General features: G+C 39.7%; 1 protein-coding gene and 1 pseudogene across 4 annotated transcripts in view; both read right to left on the reverse strand.

The window, feature by feature from the left end:
* NELL1 (neural EGFL like 1) overlaps nucleotides 1–21936 on the reverse strand; it is a 1018153-nt gene that overhangs the window by 607070 nt on the left and 389147 nt on the right. The gene's annotated exons all lie outside the window — the stretch shown is intronic.
* LOC138427229 (uncharacterized protein C11orf98-like) lies at nucleotides 15084–15507 on the reverse strand (annotated as a pseudogene).

The following is a 21936-nucleotide window of genomic DNA, read 5'->3' on the forward strand; positions in this document are numbered from 1 at the left end:
CCCTCGGACTGCAAGGAGATCCAACCAGTCCATTTTAAAGGAAATCAGTCCTGAACATTCATTGGAAGGACTGATGCTGAAGCTGAAACTCCAATACTTGGGCCACCTGATGCGAAGAACTAACTCATTGGAAAAGACCCTGATGCTGGGAAAGATTGAAGGCAGAAGGAGAAGGGGATGATAGAGGATGAGATGGTTGGATGACATCACCAACTCAATGGACATGAGTTTGAGCAAGCTCCGAGAGTTGGTGATGGACAGGGAAGCCTGGCATGCTGCAGTCAAATGGGGTCACACAGAGATGAACATGACTGAGTGACTGAATTGATCTCAAATAGAACATGTCCCAATGGAATTCCTGAATTTCCCTCTCACAAAGTGACATCACCATCCACACAATTATTACATACAGGAACTTCCTGGTTCTCCCTGACCCCTTCTCTTTCACTTCACTCTATTCAATACTCTATTCTTGAGTATTGTCCATTTAAATATATTTCAGTAAATCCATGTCAAGTCCATCCACTTTCCTCCATCTTCACTTCATCTTCATCTGTTTACCATCCTTGCTCCCCTGAGAAGGCCTCTCTGGAGACCTGGTTTCCATGTGACCTTTTCCACCACATTCTTCATCAATCAGTCATTGGAGCATATGAAAATCTAAACCACACATTCTGTCCCTGCTTAGCATCTTTTGTAATGAATGCTTACACTTAGAAAAAACTTAAAATTCCTTAATACAGCCCTCAGGCTCTTCAACATGTGAACTCTGCCAGCCTCATAAATGTCATGGTGTGCCTCTTTCTCACTATTTCTCTAAGCAAAACCCACATTTGCTAGAACACATTATCTTTTTCCAAACTTAAGGCCCCAGTTTCTAGAATTTATTAAAATTTTTGGCCATTTCATTTTCTCATTTAATATCTCTTTAATATCCAGAATATAACTTTTATTACTTCAGAATTAGACCCTGTCAACCTCTCAGTTGGAGAAGGCAATGGCACCCCACTCCAGTACTCTTGCCTGGAAAATCCCATGGATGGAGGAGCCTGGTGGGCTACAGTCCATGGGGTCACAGAGTCAGACGCAACTGAGCGACTTCACTTTCACTTTTCACTTTCATGCATTGGAGAAGGAAATGGCAACCCACTCCAGTGTTCTTGCCTGGAGAATTCCAGAGACGGGGGAGCCTGGTGGGCTGCTGTCTCTGGGGTCGCACAGAGTCGGACACGACTGAAGTGACTTAGCAGCTGCAGCAGCAGCAACCTCTTAATTGCTGTATCGCTTGCAATGAATATAGGTGCTTGGCCATTGCAGATTCACAGTATTTTTGAAGTTACTGAATGTACAGAAGTACTCTCCTTGCCCACATGCCCCTTTTACCCCAAATAGGGCTACCATATTTTCTTGCCCTCATCTTTACCTACTCTGAAATGATAATTTTGCCATGCTGTTACTGCTGCTAAGTCGCTTCAGTCGTGTCTGACTCTGTGCGACCCCAGAGACGGCAGCCCACCAGGCTCCCCCGTCCCTGGGATTTTCCAGGCAAGAACACTGGAGTGGGTTGCCATTTCCTTCTCCAATGCATGAAAGTGAAAAGTGAAAATGAAGTCGCTCAGTCGTGTCTAACTCTTCGCGACCCCATGGACTGCAGCCCACCAGGCTCCCCCGTCCCTGGGATTTTCCAGGCAAGAACACGAGTGGGTTGCCATTTCCTTCTCCAATGCATGAAAGTGAAAAGTGAAAATGAAGTCGCTCAGTCGTGTCTAACTCTTCGCGACCCCATGGACTGCAGCCTAACAGGCTCCTCCGTTCATGGGATTTTCCAGGCAAGAGTACTGGAGTGGGGTGCCATTGCCTTCTCCAATAGCCATGTCCTATTTTCATCTATGGGCTTTGTTAGTAGCACCATAAGCAATTCTCAGTGTGCTTGTAACAATTCCAAATGCTGCTTCAATGCACTGCTCCATAATTACTAATTATTCTGGGTCCTTGATTTACCGAAAGACTTATTTATGTACCAAAAATGGAAAAGTAGGCATTACAATGAAATAAAACCTCACAAAGCCTGATCTGTGTATGCACCTACAGCAACAGAGAAAAAAACAAATGCAATAAAATTCCGTTTCCAGTGGTGCTAAGAACACAAGGCTGGGGATTTGTGTCAGCAACAATTCCCTGACCGCCCATTCACCTCTCTTCAGATGTTCTCGAGCATTATCACCTTCAAGTCCCCAGGCCAACCCGGGAAAGAACTGGCTCTCACCAGGAAGAGAGGGAAAGACAGGCAGCTACAGTTAGGAAGCTGCTGTCCCCAGAGTGGGTTTCCATTTCAGGCACCTGGTGCTGAGACTGCTGACTCGTCTGTGTTCAGGCTAAGCCTTGCAAGTACAGACCACTGGGAAGAGCCACACTGTCGAATCTCTCAATGAATACTGCGCCACAGTATTTCAAGGCTCAATAATATCTGCGAATATTCACAGCCCCTTTTTATTTCCTCCAGAAAATGTGTTCCCCGTGGATTCACAAGAGTTATCCTGAAAAAGGGTCCATGGATATTAGGACAATATAGATGCCTTCAGGGATCCATGAGTCCTATGTAATACAATTAATTTCAACAATAATCTTAACCCTTTTATGTAAGTATTGTTCAGTCACTAAGTCATGCTTGATTCTTTGTGACCCCATGGACTACAGGTAGCCTGTGGCAGGCTCCTCTGTCCATGGGATTCTCCAGGCAAACTACTGGAATGGGTTGTCATTTCCTTCTCCATTATCTAAGTATATTTTGGTTTATTATAACGATCTCTTTATAATAGTGCAGCCATGCAATTTTTGTGCCCATCTTTGTTGTTGTTGTTTTTCATTTATTAAGCATTGTGCTAAGATGTTATACTTTAAGGACTATTAACAAATGAGAAAGAGGTGGAATTGCCTGATAAGGATATGTTCAAGGCCAAATGAAATTTATGGCACACTTTTCAAAAGAAGACTTAACAATGGTTCAAATACAGAAAGTAGAGGCAAATGAGCAGTCACACTGCAATTGGTGGTGTCCATGTGCCAAATCCAAAGAACTCATGCTTTAGAATCCATGCTGTATAACATGCTGCCACTACAGATTTATTTCCAGCAAACAACCCTTGGTCATGCTGAATCAATGTAATTAAAATTTGAACTTTATTGGCTTGTGGTTTTGTTTATACTTAACTAGTAAATTGGTTTGCCTTTGTGGATGTATAACAGCCATAGTTATTCGAAATATACATCTGATTTTAAGTTTCTATCCATTTAAGAACTATTTGAATAAACATTTAAATCAAGGTCAACGTTTGTTTGTTGCCCTTTAAAAATTTATGAATACGGATCTAGTATAAAAAGCATTTTGTTTAGAATTAGATCAATCTAAGCTCAAACCCCAGCTCTGGCAGCCACTAACACTGCAGTCTTTTTTTTTTTACGTTTTTTTTTTCTTTTTAATTTTTTTTTAAATTGAAGAATAATTGCTTTACAGAATTTTGCTGTTTTCTGTCAAACTTCAATATGAATCAGCCATAGGTATACATATAGCCCCTCCCTTTTGAACTTCCCTCCCGTTTCCCTCCCCATCCTACCCCTTTAGGTTGAGATAGAACCCCTGTTTGAGTTTCCTGAGTCATACAGCAAATTCCTGTTGATTATCTATTTTACATATGGTAATGTAAGTTTCCATGTTACTCTTTCCATACATCTCACCCTCTCCTCCCCTCTCCCCATGTCCATAAGTCTATTCTCTATGTCTGTTTCTCCATTGTTGCCCTGTAAATAAATTCTTCAGTAACATTTTTCTAGATTCCGTATATCTGAGTTAGAATATGGTATTTATCTTTCTCTTTCTGACTTACTTCACTCTATATAATAGGTTCTAGGTTTATCGACCTCATTACAACTGACTCAAATTTGTTCCTTTTTATGGCTGAGTAACATTCCATTCTGCATACATACCACACTTTTTTAACCATTCAGCTGTTGATGGACATCTAGGTTGCTTCCATGTTCTAGCTATTGTAAAAAGTGCTGCAATGAACAATGGGATACATGTGTCTTTTTCAATTCTGGTTTCCTCAGGGTTTATGCCCAGGAGTGGGATTGCTGAGTCATATTAGCAACACTGAGCATTTTTTTGTGTGTTGGTTAATCACCTGTATGTCTTCTTTGAAGAAATGTCTGTTTAGGTGTTTTTCCCACATTCTATTGGGTTGTTTTCCTGGCATTGAGTTGCATGAGCTGCTTGTACATTTTGGAAATTAATCCTTTGTCAGTTGTTTCATTTGCTATTATTTTCTCCTATTCTGAGATCTGTCTTTTCACCTTGCTTATAGTTTCCTGTGCTGTGCAAAAGCTTTTAAGTTTAATTAGGTCCCACTTGTTTACTTTTGTTTTTATTTCCATCACTCTAGGAGTTGGGTCATAGAGGATCGTGTTTTGATTTATGTCACTGAGCATTCTGCCTATGTTTTCTTCTAAGAGTTTTATAGTTTCTGGTCATACATTTAGATCTTTAATCCATTTTGAGTTTATCTTTGTGTATGGTGTTAAGAAGTGTTTTAATTTCATTCTTTTGCATATAGCTATCCAGTTTTCCCAGCACCATTTATTGAAGAGGCTGTCTTTGTCCTATTGTATATTCCTGCCTCCTTTGTCAAAAATAAGGTACCCATAGGTGCAGGGGTTTATTTCTGGGCTTTCTATCTTTTTCTGTTGGTCTATGTTTCTGTTTTTGTGCCATTACCCTACTGTCTTGATGACCATAGCTTTGTAGTATAATCTGAAGTCAGAAAGGTTGATTCTTCCAGCTCCATCTTCTTTCTCAAGACTGCTTTGGATATTCGGGGTCTTTTGTGTTTCCTTATGAATTGTGAAATTTTTTGTTCTAGTTCTGTGAAAAATGTCTTTGGTAATTTGATAGGAATCACATTGAATCTGTAGATTGCATTTGGTAGTATAGCCATTTTCATAGTATTTGTTCTTCCTACCCAGGAACATGGAATATCTCTCTATCTGTTTATATCATCTTTGATTTCTTTCATAAGTGTCTTATAATTTTCTGTATACAGTTCTTTTGTCTCCATAGGTAAGTTTATTCCTAGATATTTAATTCTTTTTATTGCAATTGATTCCTTAATTTCTCTGATTTTTCATTGTTAGTATATAGAAATGCAAGTGATTTCTGTGTACTGATTTTGTATTCTGCAACTTTGCTAAATTCACTGATTAGCCTAGTAATTTTCTAATACTATCTTTAGGGTTTTCTAAGTACAATATCCGGAGAAGGCAATGGCACCCCACTCCAGTACTCTTGCCTGGAAAATCCCATGGATGGAGGAGCCTGGTGGGCTACAGTCCATGGGGTCACTAAGAGTCAGACAGGACTGAGTGACTTCACTTTCACTTTTCACTTTCATGCATTGGAGAAGAAATGGCAACCCACTCCAGTGTTCTTGCCTGGAGAATCCCAGGGATGGGGGAGCCTGGTGGGCTGCCGTCTATGGGGTCGCACAGACTCAGACATGACTGAAGCAACTTAGCAGCAGCAGCAAGTACAATATCATGTCATCTGCAAACAGTGATAGCTTTTCTTCTTTCTGATCTGGATTCCTTTTATTTCTTTTTCTTCTCTGATTGCTGTAGCTAGGACTTCCAAAACTATGCTGAATAATAGTGGTGAAAGTGGACAGCCTTGTCTTGTTCCTGATCTTGGGGGGGATGCTTTCAGTTTTTCAACATTGAGAAAAATGTTTGTTCTAGGCTTATCATATATGGCCTTTACTATAGGTTCTATAGAACTATAGGTTCTATGCTCATTTTTTTGAGCATAGAGAAAATGTTTGTTCTAGGCTTATCATATATGGCCTTTACTATAGGTTCTATAGAACTATAGGTTCTATGCTCATTTTTTTGAACAGTTTTAATCATAAATGGGTGCTGAATTTTGTCAAAGGCTTTTTCTGCATCTATTGAGATGATTATGTGGATTTTGTCTTTCAATTTGTTAATATGGTGTATCACATTGATTGATTTGTGTATATTGAAGAATCCTTGCATTCCTGGAATAAACCCAACTTGATCATGGTGTATGAGCTTTCTGATATGCTTCTGAGTTCTGTTTGCTAAAACTTTCTTGAGGATTTTTGCATCTATGTTATCAGTGATATTGGCCTGTAGTTTTGTTTTTGTGTGTTGTCTTTGTCTGGTTTTGGTATCAGGGTGATGGTGGCCTCATAGAATTAGTTTGGACATGTTCCTTTCTCTGCAATTTTTTGAAATAGTTTTAGAAGGATAAGCATTAACTCTTCTATAAATGTTTGACACAATTCTCCTGTGAAGCCATGTGGTCCTAGGCTTTTTGGTTTTTGATCACAGATTCAATTTCAGTGCTTGTAACCAGGTTGTTCATAATTTCTATTTCTTCCTGCTTGGAAGTCTTGGAAGACTGAACTATCTAACAATCTGTCCATCTCTTCCAGGTTATCCATTTTGTTGCCATATAGTTGTTCATAATAACCTTATAATCCTTTGTATTTCTACATTTTCTGTTGTAACCTCTCCTTTTTCATTTCTAATTTTGTTGATTTGATGCTTGTCTCTTGTTCTTGATGAGTCTGGCTAAAGGTTTGTCAATTTTATTTATCTTCTCAAAGAACTAGATTTTAGTTGAATTAGTATTTACTGTTGTTTCTTTCTTTTTCATTTATTTCTGCTTAGATCTTTATGATTTCTTTCCTTTTACTAATTTTGTGGGTTTTTGTTCTTTGTCCAGTTGTTTTAGGTATAAAGTTAGGTTGTCTATTCAATGTTTTTCTTGTTTCTTGGGGCAGGATTATATTGCTATAATATTCCCTCTTAGATCTGCTTTTGCTGCATCCCATGGGTTTTGAGTTGCCATGCTTTCATTATCATTTCTTTCTAGAAATCTTTTGATTTCCCTTTTGATTTCTTCAGTAACCTGTTGGCTGTTTAGAAACATGTTGTTTAGTCTCCATATGTTTGTGTTTCTTATAGTTTTTTCTTGTAATTGATATCTAGTCTCATAGTATTGTGGTCAGAGAAGACACTTGATATAATTTCAATTTTCTTAAATTTACTGAGGCTTGATTTGTGACCCAAGATGTGGTCTATCCTAGAGAATGTTTCATGTTCACTTGAGAAGAAGGTGTATTCTTCTGCATTTGGATGGAATGCCCTGAAGATATCAATGAGATCCATCTCATCTAATGTATCATTTAAGACTTGTGTGTCCTTATTAATTTCTGTTTTGATGATCTGCCCATTGGTATGACTAGGGTGTTAAAGCCTCCTACTATTTTCGTGTTACTGTCATTTTCTCCTTTTATGTCTGTTAGTGTTTGTCTTATGTATTGAGGTGCTCCTATGTTGGGTGCATAGATATTTACAATTGTTATGTCTTCCTCTTGGATTGATCCCCTGATCATTATGTAGTGTCCTTCCTTTTCTCTTGTAATCTTCTTTAAGGTCTATTTTGTCTGATATGAGGATTGCTATTAATTCCAGCTTTCTTTTGCTTCACATGTGCATAGAATATATTTTTCCATCCTCTCACTTTCAGTCTATATGTGTCTTTAGGTCAGAAGAGGGTTTCTTGTAGACAGCATATATAAGGGTTTCATTTTTGTATCCATTCAGCCAGTTTGTATCTTTTGGTTGGAGCATTTAATCCACTTACATTTAAAGTAATTACTAATATATATGTTCCTATTGCCATTTTCTTAATTGTTTGATGTTGATTTCATAGATCATTTTTCTTCTCTTATATTTCTTGACTATATAAGTCCCTTTAACTTTTGTTGCAAAGCTGGCTCGGTGGTACTGAATTCTCTTAACTTTTCCTTGCCTGCAAATCTTTTTACTTCTCCATAAATTTTGAATGAGATCCTTGCTGGATTCAGTAATCTTGGTTGTAGATTTTTCCCTTTCAGTATTTTAAATATATCCTGCTATTCCCTTCTGGCCTGCAGAGTTTCTGCTGAAAGATCAGCTGTTAAACATATGGGATTTCCCCTGTATGTTACTTGTTGCTTCTCCCTTGCTGCTTTTAATATTCTTTCTTTGTGTTTAGTCTTTGTTCATTTGATTAGCATGTCTTGACATGTTTCCCCTTGGGTTTATCCTGTACGAGACTCTTTGTGCCTCTTGGACTTGGTTGACTATTTCCTTTTCTGGGTTGGGGAAAATTTCAACTATAATCTCTCCAAAAATTTTTTTAAACCCTTTCTTTTTCTCTTTTTCTTCTGTGACACCTAAAACTTGAATGTTGGTGCATTTGATATTGTCCCAGAGGTCTCTGAGACTGTCTTCAGTCTTGCCATTCTTTTTTACTTTATTCTGCTCTTCAGAAGTTATTTCCATCAGTTTATCTTCCAGCTCACTGATTCGTTCTTCTGCTTCATATAGTCTGCTACTGATTCCTTCTAGAGTGTTTGTTTTTGTTTTCAGTAATTGTGTTTTGTCTCTGTATGTTTATTTTTTAATTCTTCTAGGTCTTTCTTAGTTGATTCTTGCATTTTCTCCATTTTGTTTTCAAGGTTGTTGATCATCTTTACTATGATTATTCTGAATTCTTTTTCAGGTAGTTTGCCTATTTCTCTTCATTTACTTGGACTACTGTGTTTCTAGTTTATTCCTTCATTGGTGTAGTATTTCTCTGCCTTTTCATTATTTTTATTTTTTTAAACTTATTGTGTTTGAGGTCTCCTTCTCCCAGGCTTCAAGTTTGAATTCTTTCTTCCTTTTGGTGTCTGCTCTCCTAAGTTTGGTCCAGTGGTTTGTGTAAGCTAAATTTAGGGTAAGATTTGTACTGAGTTTTTGTTTGTTTTTTTGTTTTTCCTCTGATGGGCAAGGCTGAGTGAGGTGGTAATCCAGTTCTGAAGACTGGATTTGCATTTTTGTTTGTTGTTTAGATGAGGCTTCCTGCACAGGGTGCTCTTGGTGATTGGGTTATGCCTGATCCTATATTCAAGTGGTTTCCTTTGTGTGAGTTCTCCCTATTTGATACTCCCTAGGATTAGGCTAGGATCTTGCAGTCAGTGCTCCCACTCTTAAGGCTCAGAACTTGATCTCTGAAGCCAGTATCCTGTGTTTTCTTACCCTAAATTTCCTAAAGGCTTTTAATAGAGAATGATTGCAGTCTGATGGCTACTAAATGGCAGGTATTCCAAAAAGCTTACTTTTTAAAAATCCCCTGCTAGTGTTGAAACATCTCCTGCAGAGGTATAGGTTGGCAGCAGCCCTCGGTGGGGACACGGGCACTGGAAGCAGCAGTGATGGGAAATACACCTTGACATAAGTCCTCTTGGATGTTGCATAGACCCTGCAGACTCCAGGACTCACCCTGAAGTCTTAACAGAGCAATTTGCATATTCCCTCTGAACCACAGTTTCTCCAGAGTGATTGTATGCTTTACAAAAAGTGAAGTGTGCCAATCACCCAGCCCACACCTGCTGAGAAATAAAGCTTGGTTTCCCTTGACTAATTGTTCTCTAAAGCCAGCTTAAAAGCTGAACTCAGTATATACTCAACATTCACATGTTAATGGCATATTATATTAGTGTTAATGTTAACTCTTTACAATTTTTTTCAGTAAAGTATAATTTATTTCTAGATTGCAAATAATTATTTACATTTTTATACCACAGTTAAATATAAACTCAGAGTAACAATGGAGGCAAGTAATTAGGCATTATTAGTCCTATCTTGTTGAAGTAGAAAATGAGCTTTAAAGTAGCTGATATATCAGGAGTTGGGGATTAAAATATACACACCACTATGCACAAAATAAACAATGAACAAGGACCTACTATAAAGCATAAGGAACTTTACTTAATATCCTGCAGTAACTTATAAAGGAAAAGAACCTGGAAATAATATATATGTATGTATATATATATATATGTATATATATATAACTAAATATCTTTGATGTATACATAAAACTAACACAACATTGTAAATAAATTATACCTCAATTAAAAAAAAAAAACACAAAGCTGAGAGACTTACTGAGAACCACACAGTGATACATCAATAATATAGTTTTCTGTCAGCTAGTTTAAGCCTTTTTACACAAATGCCACCATTCTCTTCACTAGACTATGTCCAAATTATGATCAAAAGAGTCCTCTAAACTCTTTCAATGTAATATCACACTGTGGTTTGTTGACAGGTATGTAAAGGGGCCCAGCTATTTCATAAATAATGAACAACAAACAAAGTTGAAACAGAAAAGCTGGGCACCCATGGCAGGGAACACTGGCTTTAAAGCAAGAGCATTGATTACTGACCTCGACAGTTCCATTTTCCTCTCTCCTTTCATCATTTTGCTCACAACTGCATCCTTTTGGATTTTAAAGTCTATTATGAATTCATGCTGCAAAGAGGTTGTATAATGGCTTTGAAACTATATTAGGTCAGAGAAAAATTAGTTTTTCTAATGACCCAAGGTAATATGAGGGATAAGTGTGTTAAGCTTTCAACATGAAAACACAGGTACAGCTGAATTTCCACTGAAATTGGGGGAACTGCTCACTCTTGTCTTTTTACCCAAGATTGACTATGAGGGCAAAAGAAGACCAAAACTGGCAAACACTATTGTCAGAGAAATTCCAGGGTCCAAGCAGACATAAAAGTTCCCTATTAGGTGTACACCAGATCCTTCTCAATGCTCATATCAAAAGGGGGTCAAGCCAGCAGGAACAACAAATGCATGGTTCCAAGAGCACAAAGGTAACTGAAGCAGGGACAGAAGGGCAGGGCAAAAATTAGAGGAATACAGAGCTTTGACACACAAGGCCACATTCGCACACACCCACTTCATTCATATAAATCAATTCCTTCAAAAGGAATACAAAGATGAATCAGAAGATGTTTTTCAGCTCATACAAATAAGAAGGAAAAAATTAAAACAACCTAGTAGTCCACAAATAGTGGACTGTTTTCATGACTTCTATCCTCATGATAGGATATTGGGCAACCATTCCCTTGATGTTCACAAAGAATTCTAAGAACATAGAGAAATGCCTTTGATGTGATGCCTAGTGTTTTTGAAAATGTGTAAATATTCACACAGTGATGTCAACTGCTTTTTTTTTTAAAGGGGGTAAACAGAAAAAAAGCTGGAAGGAAATACATGAAAATATGTGTTACAATTTTAGGTTGGTGGGATTAGAAGCAAATTCTTTCTGATGCATATTTTATCTGTATTTTCCATTATATTTTAAGTAATCATGTGACTTCAGTATCAGTAAAAAATACTACACTACACACCTTTTACAGAACTACTAACATTTGTTGCATCCACTGAAACAGAGCTGAGCCCCTCTCTGAAGCAGACTTTCTATCATCTGGAGCCAAAGAAAGGTATATGCCAATGGAATTAGATTAATGGAGATCTCTGTAGGTTCAGAGGTGATCCCAGACTACCTTAGAGAATTCCTACCCTCCAATGTCATGCCTTTCAGAGAAGGATTTTCCTCTGTTATCCCCTGCATGGGGACTCAGTAAAGCCAAACATGCTATATTATTGCATCTTTTTGTTTTATACAATAAAAACTGACCCAGTTACAATGATGATGTTGGAGATTTTTAAGAGATCTTGGTACGGATCTTCCCCCGAATACTGGATTTTCCCCTATCTAGAAAATCATCCAGCAGTGGTAATTGTTTCTTTATGGGATTTTTAAAATAAAATTCTTTGGAAGGAATGATGCTAAAGCTGAAACTCCAGTACTTTGGCCACCTCATGTGAAGAACTGACTCACTGGAAAAACTGATGCTGGGATGGATTGGGGGCAGGAGGAGAAGGGGACGACAGAGGAGGAGAAGGGGATGACAGAGGATGAGATGGCTGGATGGCATCACCAACTCGAAAGACATAAGTTTGAGTGAACTCCGGGAGTTGGTGATGGACAGGGAGGCCCGGCGTGCTGCGATTCATGGGGTTGCAAAGAGTCAGACATGACTGAGCAACTGAACTGAACTGAAATGAAAGGCAGAGTGGGGTTCCCTTGTGGTGCTAGTGTTAAAGAACCACCTGCCACTGCAAGAGATGTAAGAGACCCGGGTTAAATCGCTGGTTAGGGAAGATCCCCTGGAGGAGGGCATGACAACATACTCCCTTTTTCTTGCTGGAAAATGCCATGGACAGAGGAGCCTGGTGGACTACAGTCCATAGGGTCACAAAGAGTTAGACATGACTGAAACAACTTAGCACACATGCAAAGCCAGAGTAAATATGTGTAGAGTGGACTTTTGGACTCTGAGGGAGAGAGAGAGGGTGGGATGATTTGGGAGAATGCCATTGAAACATGTATACTATCATGTAAGAAACGAATCGCCAGTCTATGTTCGATGCAGGATGCTTGGGACTGGTGCAGGGGGATGAGCCGGAGAGATGATGTGGGGTGGAAGGTGGGAAGGGGGTTCATGTTGGGGAGCTCATGTACACCTGTGGTGGATTCATGTCAATGTATGCCAAAATCAATACAGTATTATAAAGTAAAATAAAGTAAAAATAAAAATTAAAAAATAACTAAATAAACAAATAAAAAACAAACAAACCTGAGGTTTCCAGAACATGCACCCTTCCCCATAAACTTAAGGCCTTCCATTCACCTCTGATGTCATCCCTGTCCCATCAGTTCTCACCCTACTCCTCCTTATCCCCTTGATCTTTTAACCCTTTCTCATCCTCTGTGTTACTCAAAATGGTTATTCTGAACAAGTCTTCTTACAGTCCACAAGTTAAGAAGTTTATTCCAGAGTGTGATCTCTTCACAGATGAAGTTTTGCTGCAAAAACCATAATGCTGATAGAGAAGCGAACAAAAAAATCATCTAAAATAAGCAGTATACTTGGTGATTTCATTGACTTACACGTGGAAGTAAACTCCTTTCCCTGTCATAGACCAGTAACAAACATCTGCAGAACCGAATTAGTCCACACACCACACTTTGAGTTACATTGCTCTACCCCTTCCCACTGGCCTGCAAATTTTATTTCAGTAACAAATTCATGGGATAAAGTGAAACAGGTTAACAGATCAAGGAGAGTTAGGGAGGGACTAGAGTTTTCAGGGGAGAATTGTGTTAGAAAGTGATATATGAGTTGGTGAGAAGCAGCCAGCCAAGCAAAGATCTGGAAAATGAATTTCCATGTAGAGAAAATAGTTGGTATGAATATCCTCAGGTTGAATACGAAAGTTAAATAAAAATATAATTCAAAAATATACATGCACCCCCAATGTTCACTGCAGCACTATTTACAATAGCCAAGACATGGAAGCAACCTAAATGTCCATCAACAGAGGAATGGATAAAGAAATGCAGTGTATATATACACAATGGAATATTACTCAGCCATAAAAAAGAACAAAATAATGCCATTTGCACAGACATGGATGGACCTAGCAGTTATCTTAGAAATAAAACAGATAGAGGAACACAAATATTATAGGATATCACTCACATGAAATCTAAAGTAAAAAAATTTATACAAATGAGCTTATTTACCAAACATAGATTTTAAGAACAAACAAACTTATTAAAGTGGAGACATGCAGGTAGGATGGATAAATTAGGAAACTGGGATTAATATATACACACTACTATATAAAAAATAGATGATCAACAAGGACTTTGTTGTTGTTGTTCAGTTGCCAAGTCATGTCCAGCTCTTTGTAACCCCACAGACTTCAGCATGCCAGGCTTCCCTGTTCTTCACTATCTACTGAAGTTTGCTCAAACTCACATCCATTGAGTCAGTGATGCCATCCAAACATCTTGTCCTCTGTTGCCCCCTTCTCCTCTTGCCCTCAATCTTTCCCAGCATCAGGGTCTTTTCTAATGAGTCAGCTCTTCATATCAGGTGGCCAAAGTCTTAGAACGTCGGTTTTACTACCAGCCCTAATGAATATTCAGGATTAATTTCCTTTAGGATTGACTGGTTTGATCTCCTTGCAGTCCAAGTGACTCTCTAGAGTGTTCTCCAGCACCACAGTTTGAAAGCATCTATTCTTCGGCACTCAGCTTTCTTTATGGTCCAACTCTCACCTCTATACATGACTACTGGAAAAACCATAGCTTTGACTAGACAGATCTTTGTGGGCAAACTAATGTCTCTGCTTTTGAATATGCTGTCTAGGTTGGTCATAACTTTCCTTCCAAGGAGTAAGCGTCTTTTAATTTCATGGCTGCAATCATCATCTGCAGTGAATTTGGAGCCCCCCAAAATGAAGTCTGACACTGTTTCCACTGTTGCCCCATCTATTTCCCATGAGTGATGGGACCAGATGCCATGATCATTGTTTTCTGAATGCTGAGCTTTAAGCCAACTTTTTCACTCTCCTCTTTCACTTTCATCAAGAGGCTTTTCAGTTCCTCTTCACTTTCTGCCATAAGGGTGGTGTCATCTGCATATCTGAGGTTACTGATATTTCTCCTGGCAATCTTGATTCCAGCTTGTGCTTCTTCTAGACGAGAGTTTCTCATGATGTACTCTGCATAGAAGTTAAATAAGCAGGGTGACAATATACAGCCTTGACGTACTCCTTTTCCTATTTGGAACCAGTCTGTTGTTTCATGTCCAGTTCTAACTGTTGCTTCCTGACCTGCATATAGGTTTCTCAAGAGGCAGGTCAGCTGGTCTGGTATTCTGATCTCTTTAAGAATAGTTTAAGCCAATAAGTTTAAAATAATTAATTTTATAGTACTCTATCTGTACCTAATATAGACATACATAGGTACACAATTTTAACATAGTCTTACTGCTATAAAGGATGTGTGCTTAGTCAGTCATGTCCAACTCTGTGATCCCATGGACAATAGCCCACCAGGCTCCTCTTTCCATGGGGATTCTCCAGGCAAGAATACTGGAGTGCATTACCATTTGCTCCTCCAATAGGCCATTAGGGAAGAGGAATACAGGGAGAATGAAAAGGAGTAAGGCTTTCTCCAAAATCATCTGAAATAAGCATCGGGTCCTCTTGGCTCCAGCTTGAGAATCTTCTGGTGGAAGGGGTGTGAGACACAGATTTAGCTCTTACCCTCAAGACCCTCCACGTCTACATGCTGGGGGCTGTTTGTCCTCTTTTTGATTTGGGCTGTGGGTCACTAGGCCTGGTTGGCTTGAGAGGGGCTTCTGCTTCCATGGCTGCTTTCTCTTTCTGGGCAAGTCAGATCTGTGGCAGGAGCTTTCTGCATTTCTTCCCAGAGTAATGTTGGCACATGCACTGGGCGCCCACTACTTGAGGCGGCGCCGTGTCATCAGTCCTCTGCCTATCACACCTCCAATCACCCAGTGTCTCAGTTGCCACTCTCAGTTCAACACTTGACATTGCTTAAACAGCTTCTTCAGCTCTGTTCACAGCCAGTTGGTCTTTCCACCCGCAGCACCCAGAGCTGCACTATGGTTGTGTCGTGTAGGATGTGGAGTACTACAAATAATAAAATGCACCATAGTCTTTATTACAAACTCTATATAGCCAGTTGAGTTTCACAGGATACTTCTGTTGATTTTCTCTGAATTCTCGAATCCATAGCCATCCTGTGATTGCAACTGATGAAGAAGTAAAGTTCCAACAGGAATGTTGGTTCATATTCTTATTTAATGAGTAAGATAAAACAACAAAGACGTATTTCAAAACTTCATTCATTTTATGCTGAGAGATGTTTTTCCTGATTTGGAAAATAATTTTTAAATCCAAGAAGACTATTTCCTCTATTTTTTGTACTATTCACAAGGTAACTACTACACAAATGAAAAGCTATTGCATTTGGTCTATTATTAACACTCCCTTCATCACTGTGTTTAGTCTAGCTCAGGAATCAATAAACATATTCCGTGAACAGTCAGATATTTTAGGATTTGAATGCCATATATATCTGTATCAGATATTCTCCTCTGTGTGTGTGGTGTGTTTTTTTTTTTGTTTTTTTTAGTTTGTTTGTTGTTATAACCTCATAAAAATATAAAAAGCATGCCTAGCTCTTTAGCCATGTAAAACCAGTCCTGGGCTGGTTTTGTTTCATGGTTTTGTTCTATGGTTTGTCAAATCCTGATCTAGACAATCAAGAAAACAATAAATCAAATACACTTTGATTTGTATCTTTTTTCAATTTCTGTGTTGTAACTACTTACAGCATGGCCAATTTCAAGTTACTGACATGATGGCAGTACCTGTGGAGTTGGGAAGAAAGGCACAATAGCATACCACTTGTCTTAGCCTGCTCAAGCTGTCGTAACAAAATGCCATAGACTGGGTGATGTGAACAACAAACTTATTTTTTCACATTTTCAGAAGCTGAGAAGTTGAAGACCAAGGTGCCAGCTGACTTGGTTTTTGGTAAGAGTTTTCGTGGTTTGCAGACAGCCCCCTTCTCTCCATGACCTCATAGGGCAGAGAGAGAGAGTGCTAGGTCTCTGCTGTCTTTTCATTTAAGGACAATAAGTACTTTAGCCACCTCATGCGAAGAGTTGACTCATTGGAAAAGACTCTGATGCTGGGAGGGATTGGGGGCAGTAGGAGAAAGGGACGACCGAGAATGAGATGGCTGGATGGCATCACGGACTCGATGGACATGAGTCTGAGTGAACTCCGGGAGATGGTGATGAACAGGGAGGTCTGGCGTGCTGCGATTCATGGGGTCGCAAAGAGTCGGACACGACCGAGCGACTGAACTGAACTGAACTGAACCTTACCCTATCAGGACCCCACCCTGATAACCTCATTAAATCTTAATTATGTCCTTCAGTTCAGTTCAGTTGCTCAGTCATGTCCGACTCTTTGCAACCCCATGAATTGCAGCACGCCAGGCCTCCCTGTCCATCACCAACTCCCGGAGTTTACTCACACTCTCGTCCATCCAGTCAGTGATGCCATCCAGCCATCTCATCCTCTGTCGTCCCCTTCTCCTCCTGCCCCCAATCTGTCCCAGCATCAGAGTCTTTTCCAATAAGTCAAGTCTTCACATGAGGTGGCCAAAGTATTGGAGTTTCAGCTTTAGCATCATTCCCTCCATAGAAATCCGAGGGCTGGGTGCAGGCTTCAGTGTATGAACTTGAGGACACATTTCAGTCCAAAGAACCATTACACAGCAATTCTATCACACAGATGGAAGATCATAGGCAACAATAGTAAAATATAGAAAAATAATTAGGAAATGATGAGTTTTCAGTATTCATTACCTTTGTTTTAATATAATTACTTAATTGTACATTTGCATTATTTAACATGGGCTATATGAAACTGGCTGTCAGGTTGCCTGAGAAGTTCATGACATGTTCTCACAAGCCATTCTGAGCAAATTCCAACCAGCCCCAGCACACCACTGCAAAAGCAAGTTAGTTCCAAAGCTGGTTCTAGAATCCATATATATATTTTTTTAGAATCCATATTTTTGTTTAATCCAGTGTTCTTTCTTTGCCCTTCAGCAAGTTGCCAAGACAACCTTGTCAGTACATGTACTGCCTAACTAAGAATGCCGAAGAGACAACATTTAAAATCATAATAGAAGTTATCTAGATGTAAAAATATAGATTCACATATTAACACATCACTATCAAGATTAAAAAGAAATTTATGACAAGACAGTTTTCAGTAGGAAAACTGAAAAAATTTAACAAAAACAAAACTTTTGAAATAGAAAAAGGAAAAGACTACCTACAATGGAATGGCTGTTAAAATAAGCATAGAATCTCAAAACAGCAAGAGAAGTCAGTACATGAAATGTTATGTTTAAAGGTTTGAGAGAAGATCGCTGTCAACAGGAATTGCTAGTTAAAATACACTATTATATTCTCAAAAAAAAAAAAAAAAGGAAATGCAATCAAACTATTGTGCCAAATAGGTTTGTTTTTTCTTTTTAATGTCCTCAAGCTTTAAAAGGTATGGAAACTAACAGATTTTAATCCACATTCTATAAATCCCTGACTTACTCATTATGCACAGAATTCCTGTACTAATTAACTCTTTGCTTTCTTGACTATCCAGAATATTCTTGACAATATTTTGATTAAGTATTAAAGAAGTATTATGGGACTTCCCTGGTGGTTCAGTGGGTAAGAATCCACCTGCCAATGCATAGGACACAAGTTCGATTCCTGGTCCAGAAAGATAGATCCCATATGCCTCAGGGAAACTAAATCCACATATGACAGCTACGGAAGTCCATGCCTCAAGCAGTGCTCCACAATAAGAGAAGCCACCTGAATGAGCAGCCCACATACACAACTAGAGATTTGCTGTTGTTCAGACTCTTGAGAGTCCCTTGCACTGCAAGGAGATCCAACCAGTCCATTCTAAAGGAGATCAGCCCTGGGATTTCTTTGGAAGGAATGATGCTAAAGCTGAAACTCCAGTACTTTGGCCACCTCATGCGAAGAGTTGACTCATTGGAAAAGACTCTGATGCTGGGAGGGATTGGGGGCAGGAGGAGAAGGGGACGACCAAGGATGAGATGGCTAGATGACACCACTGACTCAATGGACATGAGTCTGAGTGAACTCCGGGAGCTGGTGATAGACAGAGAGGCCTGGCGTGCTGCGATTCATGGGGTCGCAAAGAGTCGGACACGACTGAGCGACTGAACTGAACTGAACTCGCTAAGTCATGTCCAACTCTGCAACCCCATGAACTGCACCACGCCAGGCTTCCCCATCTTTCTCTGTCTCCGTGAGTTTGCTCAAACACATGTCCACTGAGTCAGCGATGCCATTCAATCGTCTCATCTTCTACTGCCCCCTTCTTCTCTTGCCCTCAGTCTTTCCCAGCATCAGGGTCTTTTTCAATGAATAGTTCCAACTAATAGAGAAAGCCCACACATAGCAATGATGACCCAGCACAACCAAAAATGAAGAAATAAATAAAGGTATTATAAACCAATATTTTCCCAAATACCTATGTATTGCAATCAATAGAGGACACATTATAAAACAACTGGGGGCTTCTCTTGTGGCTCAGATGACAAAGAATCTACCTGCAATGCAGGAGGTTCCACCCCTGGGTTAGGAAGAGCCCCTGGAGAAGGGTATTGCAACCCACTCCAGTATTCTTGCCTGAAGAATTACATGAACAGAGGAGCCTGATGGGCTACAGTCCATTGTATCGCAAAGAATCAGACATGACTGAGTGGCTAACACACACTATAAGACAATACACCCAACAAATGTAGTTGTATATCAGAATTTGGGAGGGATGGATCCCAAGAATCTCTATTTTTAACAATGCTGATGGTGACTCCAATATAACTAGGCCAGTATCTGCTGTCAGACAACATTTGAGAACTCTTAGTATAAACGAAAAAATTACTCTAAAGATCATGCAGTTCAGCAAGCTCAATATTTCCTATTCCTTTTCTGGGGGTCCTTTTCAATCTTATTTCTATCAAACTTTATACTAATATTTTGTTTCAGTCCTATGGGCAATATGAACAAAATGTAATTTCACTAGTTTTCTCATAAAAGTGAGTAAACCAAAACTGTAAGCATATGCTATTTCTCCAAACTCTTCCCAAACTTTCCTTTCTGTTTCCTTTGCAAATTCTTGAATTTCGTCATCTCCTTTATCAAATTTGCGTTTAGGAAAGGATTAGATAAACTTATTCACACTAACACAGAAACAACTAATATGGGGGCAAGTTCAATTTCGCTCTCTCAAATGCTAAATTCCATCTCATCAACAAATCCTATCAACGTCATGCTGTATCTATCCAAGAAGCCAACCACTTCTTGTGACTTTTTCCTCTAGAATTCTAATGAGGCCACCAGCCTCTTGTGCACAACTTTTATAATACCATCATAATGGATTTTCCTGGTTATGCCTTTGTCTGCCATCACTCTCTTCTCAATACACCCCTCAGAATGACATTCGGAAGCTATAAATAAGCGTGTCATTCTTTTGCTGGAAGTTCTTCAATGGCTTCCTGTCTTACTCAGAATGAAATCCAAATTCCTTACTTAGAGTGGTCTACAAGGATCCCACGTGATCCCCACATGTTCCATTACCACAGAACAACACCTTTCCTGACCAACCCATGTAAAACAGCACACACATGCTGTATCCCCCCATCATTTCTTCCCGCTCAACTACATTTCTTTTTCAGAGCACTTGTTATTTGACACATTACATCTATTACTGTCAGTCTCCCCCACTAGAAAATAAGCATCATGAGAGCAGAAATTTGTGTTCCTTGATTTTGTTCCCTATAGTTTCCCAGTACCTGCCAGAGTGTCTGGTATGTGCTGCTGCTGCTGCTAAGTTGCTTCAGTTGTGCCTGATTCTGTGTGATCCCATAGACAGCAGCCCACCAGGCTCCTCTGTCCCTGGGATTCTCCAGGCAAGAATACTGGAGTGGTTTGCCATTTCCTTCTCCCTGGTATGTGCGTGCATGCTTAGTCACATCAGTCGTGTCCAACTCTCTGCGACCCCACAGACGGCAGCCCACCAGGCTCCTCTGTCCCTGGGATTCTTCAGGCAAGAATATTGGAGTGGGTTGTAATTTCCTTCTCCAAAGCATACATGCATGCTAAGTCACTTCAGTTGTGTCCAACTCTATGTGACCCTATGGACAGCAACCCACCAGGCTCCTCTGTCCACAGGATTCTCTGGACAAGAATTGTGGAGTAGGTTGCCATTTCCTTCTCCCAGGTATGTGCAGTAGTCATTAAATAATTGTTAAATATAAATGATTGAACAAGAGGTAGTTTTTGTCACCTTTTAACAGGCATTTCTCTCCACCAACTGCCTACTTGTTCTTCATCGACCCCAGATGGCCAGCCTTCAGCACACTGGATTCCTCTCAGTCATGCTGGCTTCATAATTTGTGGGGCCCAGTGCAAAATGAAAACACGGGGCCCCATGTTCAACATTACTATTAAGAATTTCAAGATGGCAAGAGCAGAGCATTAAACCAAAGATGACGTCTTCCTAAAGGCAGGACGCTGTGTTTGCTCGCCCATGAAGCCAGACTCCTTTCAGTTCCCTGTATCTACCACACTTGCCCTTCTCCTGGCCCTGCAGGCTGCCTGACCCATCTTTCCCTTCTCCCTAATATAGAGGTCCCAGCCTGTTCCTCAGTGAGGTATTCTGAACTCCCTGGGTTAGAGTAGACCCTCTTGCATTTCCATTGTGTATTACCTATTTCTTAACGCCTTCACATTGCTGATATACTGTGTTGATTTTGGTCTTCTCTGCTGGCAGGTAATGTAGCTCCTAATGTATTATGTAACTGCATTCCTACCACAGGACCTAGAACCCAGTAGGTACCAATAATTCTTTGTTAAACTGACTAAAATGACGAACAACTTGCTAGTTCTGGAATTTTAGATACTAGAAAGTGAGGCTTGCAAGGTATCTTGATCATCAGGGAACTCCCAGGCCATGTTAAAATTGGCTATGCTTGGAAGAGACTAGGACTCAAGCAGTCTGTTGGGCATTTCTGCCTCAGGCCTAGGAAGGTGTGGACACAGGACAGAGTAGGTCATCAAAACTAATACAGCTTTGGGTAACCTTTGCAGTGACACATGTAACAAGAAGACTAATAAGATGCTAAATTTAGGAAAATGAAAGCCTGAGAAGAAGACATATAAAAATCAACAGTATCCCTAAGTCATGTTGAACCTGGGACTGCCCTGGTGGCATCTTGATTAATACACAGGTGGGAGCCATAAGAGGCAGCCAGGCAGCAAGACCTCCTTGGCAGTGATGGTGTCATGATTTAGTAAAGAGTGTCAAGGGGATAGGCACGCATAAAATTAACACAGGTGTCCCAACCAAAGCCCAATACACTGGGGTACCAAGGATGGTTTGAATTACAGAGAAGAAACAAAGGTGAACCCTGGCCCAGGGAATTAGAGAAACTCTTTGGCACTTAGAGAGTAACTAGAACA

The sequence above is a fragment of the Ovis canadensis genome, chromosome 21 (genome assembly GCF_042477335.2).
Source record: "Ovis canadensis isolate MfBH-ARS-UI-01 breed Bighorn chromosome 21, ARS-UI_OviCan_v2, whole genome shotgun sequence".
Taxonomy (NCBI): Eukaryota; Metazoa; Chordata; class Mammalia; order Artiodactyla; family Bovidae; genus Ovis; species Ovis canadensis.